Here is a 9,993-nt window from a genome sequence, read left to right as displayed (position 1 = left end):
AATTTTCTTTTTCTTTTTTTACCCCTAGACAGGGCTTCTTTGCATAACCTTGCATGTTCTGGAACTAGCTCTGTAGACCAGGCTGGCCTCATACTCACAGAGATCCACCTGCCTCAGCCTCCCGAGTGCTGGGATTAAAGGTATGTGCCACTACCACCCCTTGATTCAATTTTTAAATCATGACTTCTAAGTTAAGTATTTAAATATATACATGGAACGCATGCTGATAGACCATGAGACCGTTTTACAAAGATGTAGGCCATACCCTGTAAAGATTGAAACCAGTCTTGAATTAACTCTCTCTGGTTGGATCAAAGTGATTGGTTCCTAATTTATCCTTTAGTGGAAGTGAAGATAAATCCTTTTGGAAGAAATACCACCGCCCAAAATTGCTATTTTACATATGCAATGCCTGGCAAAAAAAATAATTTTAAATTATCAGATGTAGTGATTTCATTTGTATTTTAATAAATAAAGCTTGCCTGAAGATCAGAGGATAAAACAGTCACACTGGTCAGCCTTACTTACAGACCAGGCAGTGGTGGCACACACCTTTAATCCCAGCCCTAGAGAAGAATATAAAACAGGAGGAGACAGCTCTCAGACACAGCCTCATTCTGAGATTCCTGGAGGCAGGATCGCCATTTTGAATTAAGGCAAAGGTAAGAGTCAGGGTCTGGCTGTTTTGCTTTTCTGACCTTCAGTTTGAACCCTAGTTTCTGTCTCTGGATTTTTACTAATCGTGCTATAATCAGACACATCAAGAAATGACATCAGGAGGAAAAATGGACATTATAAACAGAACCACAGATGCTCAATAGAAGGACAGTGGTTATCTTGACTTGGAAGAGAAAACTTGGACAAATCTGTGGACAGAAAGGAAAAACTCAAGAACCAAGTTGGCTTTCCTCTCTTGGGAAGTTCAGAATTTCGAGGCACAGGTGTCAATATAGGTGTCGTGGGTCAACGGAGGCTTGACAACAAGGCAGTGGTCCAGCAATTTCTAAATGAAACAATCACATCCATAGGCCCTCTGTTGAGAGAGGTAACTACTGACATTGCAGAGTCCGTGTGACGTGGTTGGGTTTAGCCACTCCAGTTTAGAGTGTGGCAGAGCTGAGCGTGGACACTGTGAGCATCTGTTCAGGAAACACTGTGGTCCCTTGGCACTTATTTGACCTCCTCTGAGAATGTGGGAGCCAGGCATGGGATCTTCGATTCTGGAGTGTTCTTCTGAGGAAGAGCCTTCGCCAGGTGATATTATTTGCCCCGTTCCCAAGAGCCAATTTACAGCCATATAAAGCGAAACTCTCCTCAGTTTGACTGGTTATTTAGAGGATTTAAGTACCGTGCTGAAACTGCCTTCTTGGGAAGACAAGGAACAGTTAAGGGACCATCCAAATTCCTATAATCACAGAAGTATTTAGAACAAAGAGAATTTTTGGACATTAGCCAGACGGAAAACAAAGGTCTTTAAAATTAACTCCGCATGCCCTGATCCTCATTACTGTCGTTAAAATTCCGGTTAAGTTTTATCATTCTTTAGGCTCTTCCCAGCATCTTCAGATTTCCTACGTTTGGGGGATTTTTGATCGTGTGAGTTTGGGTAGGAGACAAAAACAGTTTCCAAGTCTCCACCAATCAGAAGCCCTCTTCCTCAACTCTGAATGGGGAGTTAGTGACATTTCCAGACCAGGGACTGTAGCAAACCATCGCTGGGTGCTGTCCCACTGCCCTGGGATCAGTAGCAATGCTGTAAAGGCTCCCTATTCAGTGACATCTGAAGTGATAGAGAGTCGTGTGACGTGATGTCTCGACCACACTTTTGATGTGCTTTAGGCCCGCAGCTGGTTCCAGCCGCCTCAGAAATTCTTCAAGCAGTCTTTCCAATTTTTTCTTTTTATACTAAGTCAAGCGGAAGGTGATGATTTCAGTTAGCGACAACGGAGAAAATTTACTGTTTCAGAGTTCAGTGTCAGGCACGAAATTTTACTCAACTTATAGAAAATAAAGATGAAACGAGGAGGGTCAAGTAGTGGTAGTGCACACCTTTAATCTCAGTACTCGGGAGGCAGAGGCAGGGGGATATCTGAGTTTGAGGCCACAGAGAGTTCTAGGACAACCAGGGCTACACACAGAGAGCCCTGTCTCAAAAACAAAACAAACAAACAAAAAACAATACAAAACGAAATTAGGGAATTTTCAGGAAAATAAATGGTTGAACCCGAATATCTGTCTTCTTTTTTTTGTTTTGAGACAGGGTTTCTCTGTGCATCTTTGGCTGGCCTTGAACTCAGAGATCTGTCTGCCTCCAGTGTGCTGGAATTAAAGGCATGGACCACTAGGACCGGCTGACCATAACTCTTATAAAGGAAGGCATTTAACTGGGGCCGGCTTATAGGTTCCAGGTTTAGTCTGTTGTCATCATGGCAGAACACACGGTGGCTGGCACACAGACACGGTGCTGGGGAGGTGGCTGAGAGTTCTATGTCACCATTGGCAGGCAGCAGGAAGAGAGAGTGACACTGGGCCTGGCTCAAGCATTTGAAACCTCAAAGCCCACCCCCAGGGACACGCTTCCTCCTACAAGGCCACACCTACTCCAAAAGGCCACACCTCCTAATAGTGCCCCTCCTTAAGAGCCTATGGGGCCGTTTTTTATTCAAACCACCTCAGAAGATGACTTTTTAAAAAAGGGTATGCGAGGTGAATGTGATCAAAATAGATTTTATACAGCTATGAAGTTGTCGAAGAAAAACCTTTAAAGAAATGGCAAGGGCTGGAGAGATGGCTCAGTGGGCACGCCTGTAATCCCAGCACTCGGGAGGCAGAGGCGGGCGGATCTCTGTGAGTTCGAGACCAGCCTGGTCTACAAGAGCTAGTTCCAGGACAGGCTCCAAAGCTACAGAGAAACCCTGTCTCGAAAAACCCAAAAAAAAAAAAAAAAAAAAAAAAAAAAAAAAAAAAGAGCATTGCCTGCTCTTCCAACGGTCCAGAGTTCAATTCCCAGCAACCACATGGTGGCTCACTACCATCTGTAAAGAGGTCTGGCGCCCTCTTCTGGCCTTCAGGCATATACACAGACAGACTATTGTATACATAATATATATATATATATATATGAGAGAATCCTCTCTTAAAAAAAGAAATGGCAAAATTAAATGTATGCCAAAGAATTGTTTAAAAATACATTTCTTCATGAGTTATCTTTAGAAAAGAAGAAAGGAAATAGGGAAGAAAGGATGAGAAGGTGGGTGCTGTCAAGAGCAAATGCTAAAGTCTGGATTCAGTAATCCCCGTTCCGTAGATGCATTCTTGTCAACGTAACACAGCAAGTTCTAAGAGGGAGAAAAAAAGTCGAATTCTCCTTTCAAATAATGCTGTAGAGAAAACTTAACATGGGGATGATTCCATAAGGCAGAGCCGTAATAATGATAATAAACAGAACCAATATGATCAGGGATGTTATAGTCTGATGTGCCGTAAAAGGCCTATGATCCCAGTACTTGGGAGGTAGGGGCAAGATCGGGAGTTCAAAGCCAGCAGTTGCTACTCAGGAAGGTGGAGGCCAGCCTGGGTTATGTGAGGACAACGGATGCTTTCGAAAGACAATAAACACAGCCAGCAGAAAACTCGCTGCTCTCCTGGGCAGGAAATACACCATTTCCACAGTTAACCGACGCTGCCTCCGAGGGGCTGGGGCTGTTCGTGACTCTCATCCTTTCCAAATCAGACTTCATATTGTGGTCCTTCAGTGGACCATCACGGACAAACACAGCCACGAACAGGGGAGACGAGTGAGCATTGCTCCGGAATTGGAGGTTGAATGGAGCTGCCTTGGGGCAGTCAGTCACCGGTGCCTCCCCTTAGGGAGCCAGTGACTTCTGCAGAAGCACGGACATTTTTGAAAAGCATGTAAAAACGGTGGCCGGCCAATGGCTGGCCTGGGCTCTTTTTGGTTTCCTTCCCAGCATCCATGACTGTCGCCTTTCGGGCAGTCCGTGCTCTTTCTGCCTCTCTCTGGGACAGTGAGTGACCCTTCCCTCCTTCACAAAGGGTTCCTATTGTGTCTGGACTCTAAGGCCTGAGATGCTCTCAGGAATCCTGGAAAGTTTTCTTATGGGCGCAAAGGAAAAGGAAAGTCAGAATTCCAGACGCAGGTGCGCAATGCCACTGGTTCTCAACGTGTGGGTCGCAACCCCTCTGGGCGGCGTATCAGAGGTTTTACATTATGATTCATAACAGTAGCAAAATTGCAGTTCCACTAAAATAATTTTACATTGGGGGGGGGGTCACCTCAACATGAGGAACTGTACTAAAGGTCGCACCTTTAGGAAGGTTGAGATCCGTAGCCTGACCTGCAAGACGAGGGACGACAGAACAGCCCGCCAAAGGGGATAAGAAGCAAATCGTTTTCTTCCAGGGTTCCTTATGCTATGTGGAGAATAAGCCAGAATTTTCGGTCCCGATTGCCCCTATTCAGTTTCTTCCCTCAGCGTAGTGTTTGCCAGTCTCTAGTCTTCACCAGAGCAAGGAAAAGAGAATCTGGGTCATGGATTTGGCTAAAGCGATAAACGGGTCAGCAGCGCCTCCCTGTGGCTCAACTGTAGAATAGCCAGAAACGATTATCACCGTGAGGTCATTTTCCTTGGACCACCATCTCTGAGCACCCCAGGACTTCCGCCCATGAGAGTAAGAGCAGGGGTAACCCAGGTTGAGGAAAACCATGCAAATTTTTATGTGTACTTAATAATTGTACATCTGGGTATGTTTGTAGTGGTATTTCATTTGTATTTTAACAAATAAAGCTTGCCTGAAGATCAGAGAGTAAAACAGTCCCACTGGTTGATGGCCTTACAGACCAGGCAGTGGTAACACACACCTCTAATCCCAGCAGCCACACTAGTTGCCATAGGAACCAGATGGTGCGTGCCTTTAATCCCAGTGATGCACGCCTTTAATCCCTGTACTAGAGAGGAGTATAAAATGGGGGGAGACAGCTCTCAGACTCAGTCTCATTCTGAGATTTCTGGAGGCAGGATCGCCATTTCAGACTGAGGTACAGTGGCTGACGGTTTTGTTTTTCTGACCTTCAGGTTGAACCCCAATATCTCTGAGTTTTTATTAATCATGATACATATATTCGAGTGTTTGACCATCTCGGAGTGGTCCATTTGGGATAGCTATGGAAGGGACATTAGCCCACTTAAGTGTGTGGCTCTGGCAGGCCTTGCCCTTCTTCTCCATTCCCTCTGCCTTGCTAAAAACCTAAATATTCGCCTTTAATCCCAGCACTCGGGAGGCAGAGGCAGGCGGATCTCTGTGAGTTCGAGACCAGCCTGGTCTACAAGAGCTAGTTCCAGGACAGGCTCCAAAGCTACAGAGAAACCCTGTCTCGAAAAAACCAAAAAAAAAAAAAAAAAAAAAAAAACCTAAATATTGCCAGGCAGTAGTGGCGCACGCCTTTAATCCCAGCACTCGGGAGGCAGAGGCAGGCGGATCTCTGTGAGCTCGAGGCCAGCCTGGTCTACAAGAGCTAGTTCCAGGACAGGCACCAAAGCTACAAAGAAACCTTGTCTTGAAAAGCAAAACAAGGGAGCTGGAGAGATGGCTCAGTGGTTAAGAGCACTGCCTGCTCTTCCAAAGGTCCTGAGTTCAATTCCCAGCAACCACATGGTGGCTCACAACCATCTGTAATGAGGTCTGTTGCCCTCTTCTGGCCTGCAGGCATACACACAGAATACTGTATACATAATAAACAAATAAATGTTAAAAAAAAAAAAAAAAAAAAGAAAAGCAAAACAAAACGAAAACCTAAATATTATATTCCTAAAACTGGCCACCACGGTCTATTTTCTTATTTGGCCACTTCCTCCTCCTGAGGCTGACTACCAAGATCCAGCAATCAAAAGCCTCTTTTGTTGACAGAGGTTTCTGTCCTACCCAGTCCCACAGTCATTCAGCCCCACAGAAACACACAGAAGTCTACATTAATTATAAACTAGTTGGCCTATTAGCTCAGGCTTCTTATTAACTCTTACAGCCTACATTAAACCATAATTCTTGTCTGTGTAAGCCATGTGGCTTGGTACCTTATACCAGTGTCTGGGTGATGACTGCAGACTTACTTTTTCTCTTCCCAGAATACTTCTGTTCTCCTTGCCACGCCTATTCTTCCCGCCTGGCTACTTGCCAATCAGCATTTTATTAAAGCAATACAACTGACAAATCCTTACAGGGTACAAGATCACTGTCCCACAGCATGCTCTCATCCTAATACGGGTTTCGCATCTCACCTCTGTGAACCATTTGCCTAGGCCACGTCTCTCTCCCCTCTATCCAGAGCGATCCTTAGTCCCCCTTCATCCTTTCCCTTGTCCTCTTGCCTTCTCCCTCATCCCCTCTCTCCTTTCCCACCACACCCTAGCCTATTCTAACAGAGACCTCCCCTTCTTCTCCTCTTAAAAATTACATCTGCAAGGTCATTTGCTGCCGTTTCTCTGCCTGAATCAGGAAGAAGCCACTTACCTTTTCCTCCCCCACTTAATAAAGGGTCTCTGTGAAAACAGGTGTTTGGGTGTGGTTTGTGTCTAATTCGGTGTCTGGGAGGGAGCCCCCACTGTCATATCTCCAACACCTCAAATATCATTGTTTTATGAACATTTAAAATATCTATTCTGAAATATATAAAAGTATTTCTATTTCCAGGATTTATAGACGTTTTTTGTACATACGCAGGTGTGTCTTTGTGACTATAGACCGTGTGTGTGTGTGTGTGTGTGTGTGTGTGTGTGTGTGTGTGTGTGTGTTACGGGCAGCTGGTGAGCTATGTGGGTGCTGAGAAGCCAAGCACTTCCTCTGGCAGAGCTGAGCTACCTCACATATAAAAGGTCACTATTAACTGTCACCTGACAGAGTAGCAGAGTATCAGTACTTTCCTAATTATAACTCTACTCACCAGCCAACACCTACCCAAACCCTGGTCCAGACTACCATCTTACTCTGCTGCTGGGATTTCAGTGTTTGTCTCCACTACCCAGAGTCCCCTGCTTCCCCGTGCTCCTCATTTCCCTTACGTAAGGCCGCACAGCTCTGGTGCTTGTGCCAGAGAGGCAGAAGCAGGCAGACCAGCGTGAGTTTCTGGCTAGCCTGGTCTAAATAGTTCTAGGTCAGGCAAGGCTACCTGATGCAACCCTGTTGAAAGATTTCTGTTCCAGGCCATCTAGGTCTACACAGAGGAAACCTATCTGGGGAAAAAACAAAAACCATAACAACAAGAAAAACCCAACCACTCCAAAATTTTTTTTCCTAATGTTTACCCATGCTGTTGCAAATGTTTTCATCAGCATATGCTAATTGCGCAAAGTGATGGGATTCATTACTGCAATTTGTAGATGTGTGTATCAGAACACTCTGGAGACGCAGAGCTGATAGAACGAGTGTCTGTTCTAAAGCTGTTTGTTAGATTGTCTTACCCTGTATGAGTTGAGGAGCCCAACGGTGGCTGTCTACATGCGCTCTAGCAGCTGCCTGGCCCGTGAGGCTGGAGGCTGACAATCCGATCCGATTGGAGAGTCTTGTGGGCTAGTCTTCAGTCCCCATTAGAACACCAGAGTCAGGTCTGACGGCAAGAAAAGCTGCCAATGCCAGCAGCGCTAGGGTGGGCACACGTGCTCCAGCAAGGGTAAGCGCTGCTTGCTCTCCAGACAGATATCGATCTGGAGAAGGATCTTCACACACGCATGCGCACGCGCGCACACACGCGCATACGCAGCAGATGATTCTTCCTAGAAATGCCCTCAGACATGTCCAGAGGCGTGTCTCCTAGTTAACTCCAGATTAAATCAACATTAATCACAGCCAGGTGATGATCAGCATCGACCAGCACGGCCAGGCAGTGGTGGTACATACCCCTAATCCCAGCCTTTCACGGGCAGAGGCGGGTGGAGAATGATTGGAGAAGCCAGCCTGGTATATGAATCAGCTGGGCAGCGGTGGCGCACACCTTTGATCCCATAACTCGGGAGGTAAAGGCAGGCAAATCTCTGAGTTGGAGGCCAGCCTGGTCTCCAGAGTGAGTTCTAAGAAAGGCTCCAAAGCTACAGTGAAACTCTGTCTCGGGGAGTAAAAACGTTTCTAAGAGCCTAGCAGCAGCACCAAAAACCTAGTTATTGCTGATGATACAAAATGAACTTAGAGTGCACATTCACGCACGCACATCAGTTGATTTCTGAAAGAGAAATTAAATGAAAATATCTCTTAATGGCCGAATAGAATACTTGACTGTGTTTAACCAACCACTTACTTTTTTCTATATGGGATCTATCTATTAGAAAACCACGGAACTATGATTAATTAAAGCTTATACAAATAAAAAGACCTTTTGATTTCCTCTAAATTGAAATACTCCCTTCAGATTAGAGACTCCTTTTTCTTGTTTGTTTTGTAAAAATTTCAAGGCAGGGTTTGGTTTTCTGAGACAGGGTTTCTCTATAGCTTTGGAGCCTGTCCTGGAACTAGCTCTTGTAGACCAGGCTGGCCTCGAACTCACAGAGATCCACCTGCCTCTGCCTCCCTAGTGCTGGGATTAAAGGTGTGCGCCACCGCTGCCTGGCTCAAGACAGGGTTTAAGATCTAGATGTTACAAGATGACCCCTCCACAAGGGTAGCAGTTGCTGAAGAGGAGACCCAGCCAAGCCACCTGCATGCCATCTAGGGAGCTTCACGGATACAGCTCTGGGATGCTGTCCCCTGGGAGGTGGACTTTTGAGTCAATCATCCTTGGATGCTAGCTTTCCTCACTTTTACAGTTCAGGGTCCAACCTAGAGAATGGCACCACTCACCACTCACAGTGGGCTGGGTCAAATTGCAGTCAAGACAACCCCCACAGAAATGCTCCGGAACTAACCTGATCTACAGAATTCCTCAGCTAAGACTCTCTCCCAGGTGACTCTAGGTGTGGATGTTAAAATTAAACCCCTTCCTGCTGGAATGTCCTGACAGGCCTGGGTCAAGCCCAGCTCCGTAGGAATTCCTTAATCCAATCACTGTTGTATTATCAAAACTAACCAACCCAGTACAGAGAGAAAAGCCGATTACATTCTTAAAATGGAAGGCCGAAAACTAGCCACATGTGGTCCACACCTCTAATCCCAGCACTCCCAGCACTGGGGGGGGGGGGCGGGGGGGGGGAGAGAGCAAAGGCAGGCAGGTGGATCTGAGTTCGAGGTCAGCATTGTGCTCCAGGCCAGTCAACATCACAAAGTGAGACTGTCTCAAACAACAAACAAACCTAACTTACTAGAACAGGCAAATTTTCATGGGTTGAGCAGAAATGTCCTCCATACGGCCCCTCAAATACAAGCACACACCTTTAACACCAGCACTTGAAGATCTGTAAGGTCTAAGCCAGACGGGGCTATATATATTTATTATATTGTTATAATGTTATAATATATTAAATATATTATCATAAAGATCCTTTCTTAAAACAAAATACTCAATGTCTATCATCCAAAAAATGCAAATTAAAATCACGGTGTTTGTATAACATTTATTAGCTCATCCTTTGTGTCACAGTACATGCTGAGTGACTTTTCACCTTAATACACAATTTAAAAAAAAGTGCTTAAATCAATACATAAGCCTCACGTGGTAGCACACACCTGTCATCCCATTAACTCAAGGACAGTCTGGCCTAGTTAGCAAGACTATCTCCAAACAAGCAAGCAAGCCAGCCAGCAACAAAATCATTCTTTAAAACAATCATCCTATAAAATCATCCAAGCTGGCACACTCTAGAAGGAAAAGTATTTGCATAGCAAAAAGCATTCAGTCTGGCCGGGCGATGGTGGCGCACGCCTTTAATCCCAGCACTCGGGAGGCAGAGGCAGGCAGATCTCTGTGAGTTCTGGTCTACAGAGCTAGTTCCAGGACAGGCTCCAAAGCCAGAGAAACCCTGTCTCGAAAAACAAAAAAACAAACAAAAAAAA

Source organism: Microtus oregoni, unplaced genomic scaffold (genome assembly GCF_018167655.1).
Source record: "Microtus oregoni isolate MIOR12 unplaced genomic scaffold, Mior012 000001F_ref0000356, whole genome shotgun sequence".
Lineage (NCBI taxonomy): Eukaryota > Metazoa > Chordata > Mammalia > Rodentia > Cricetidae > Microtus > Microtus oregoni.
Note: the sequence above shows the minus strand (reverse complement) of the source record.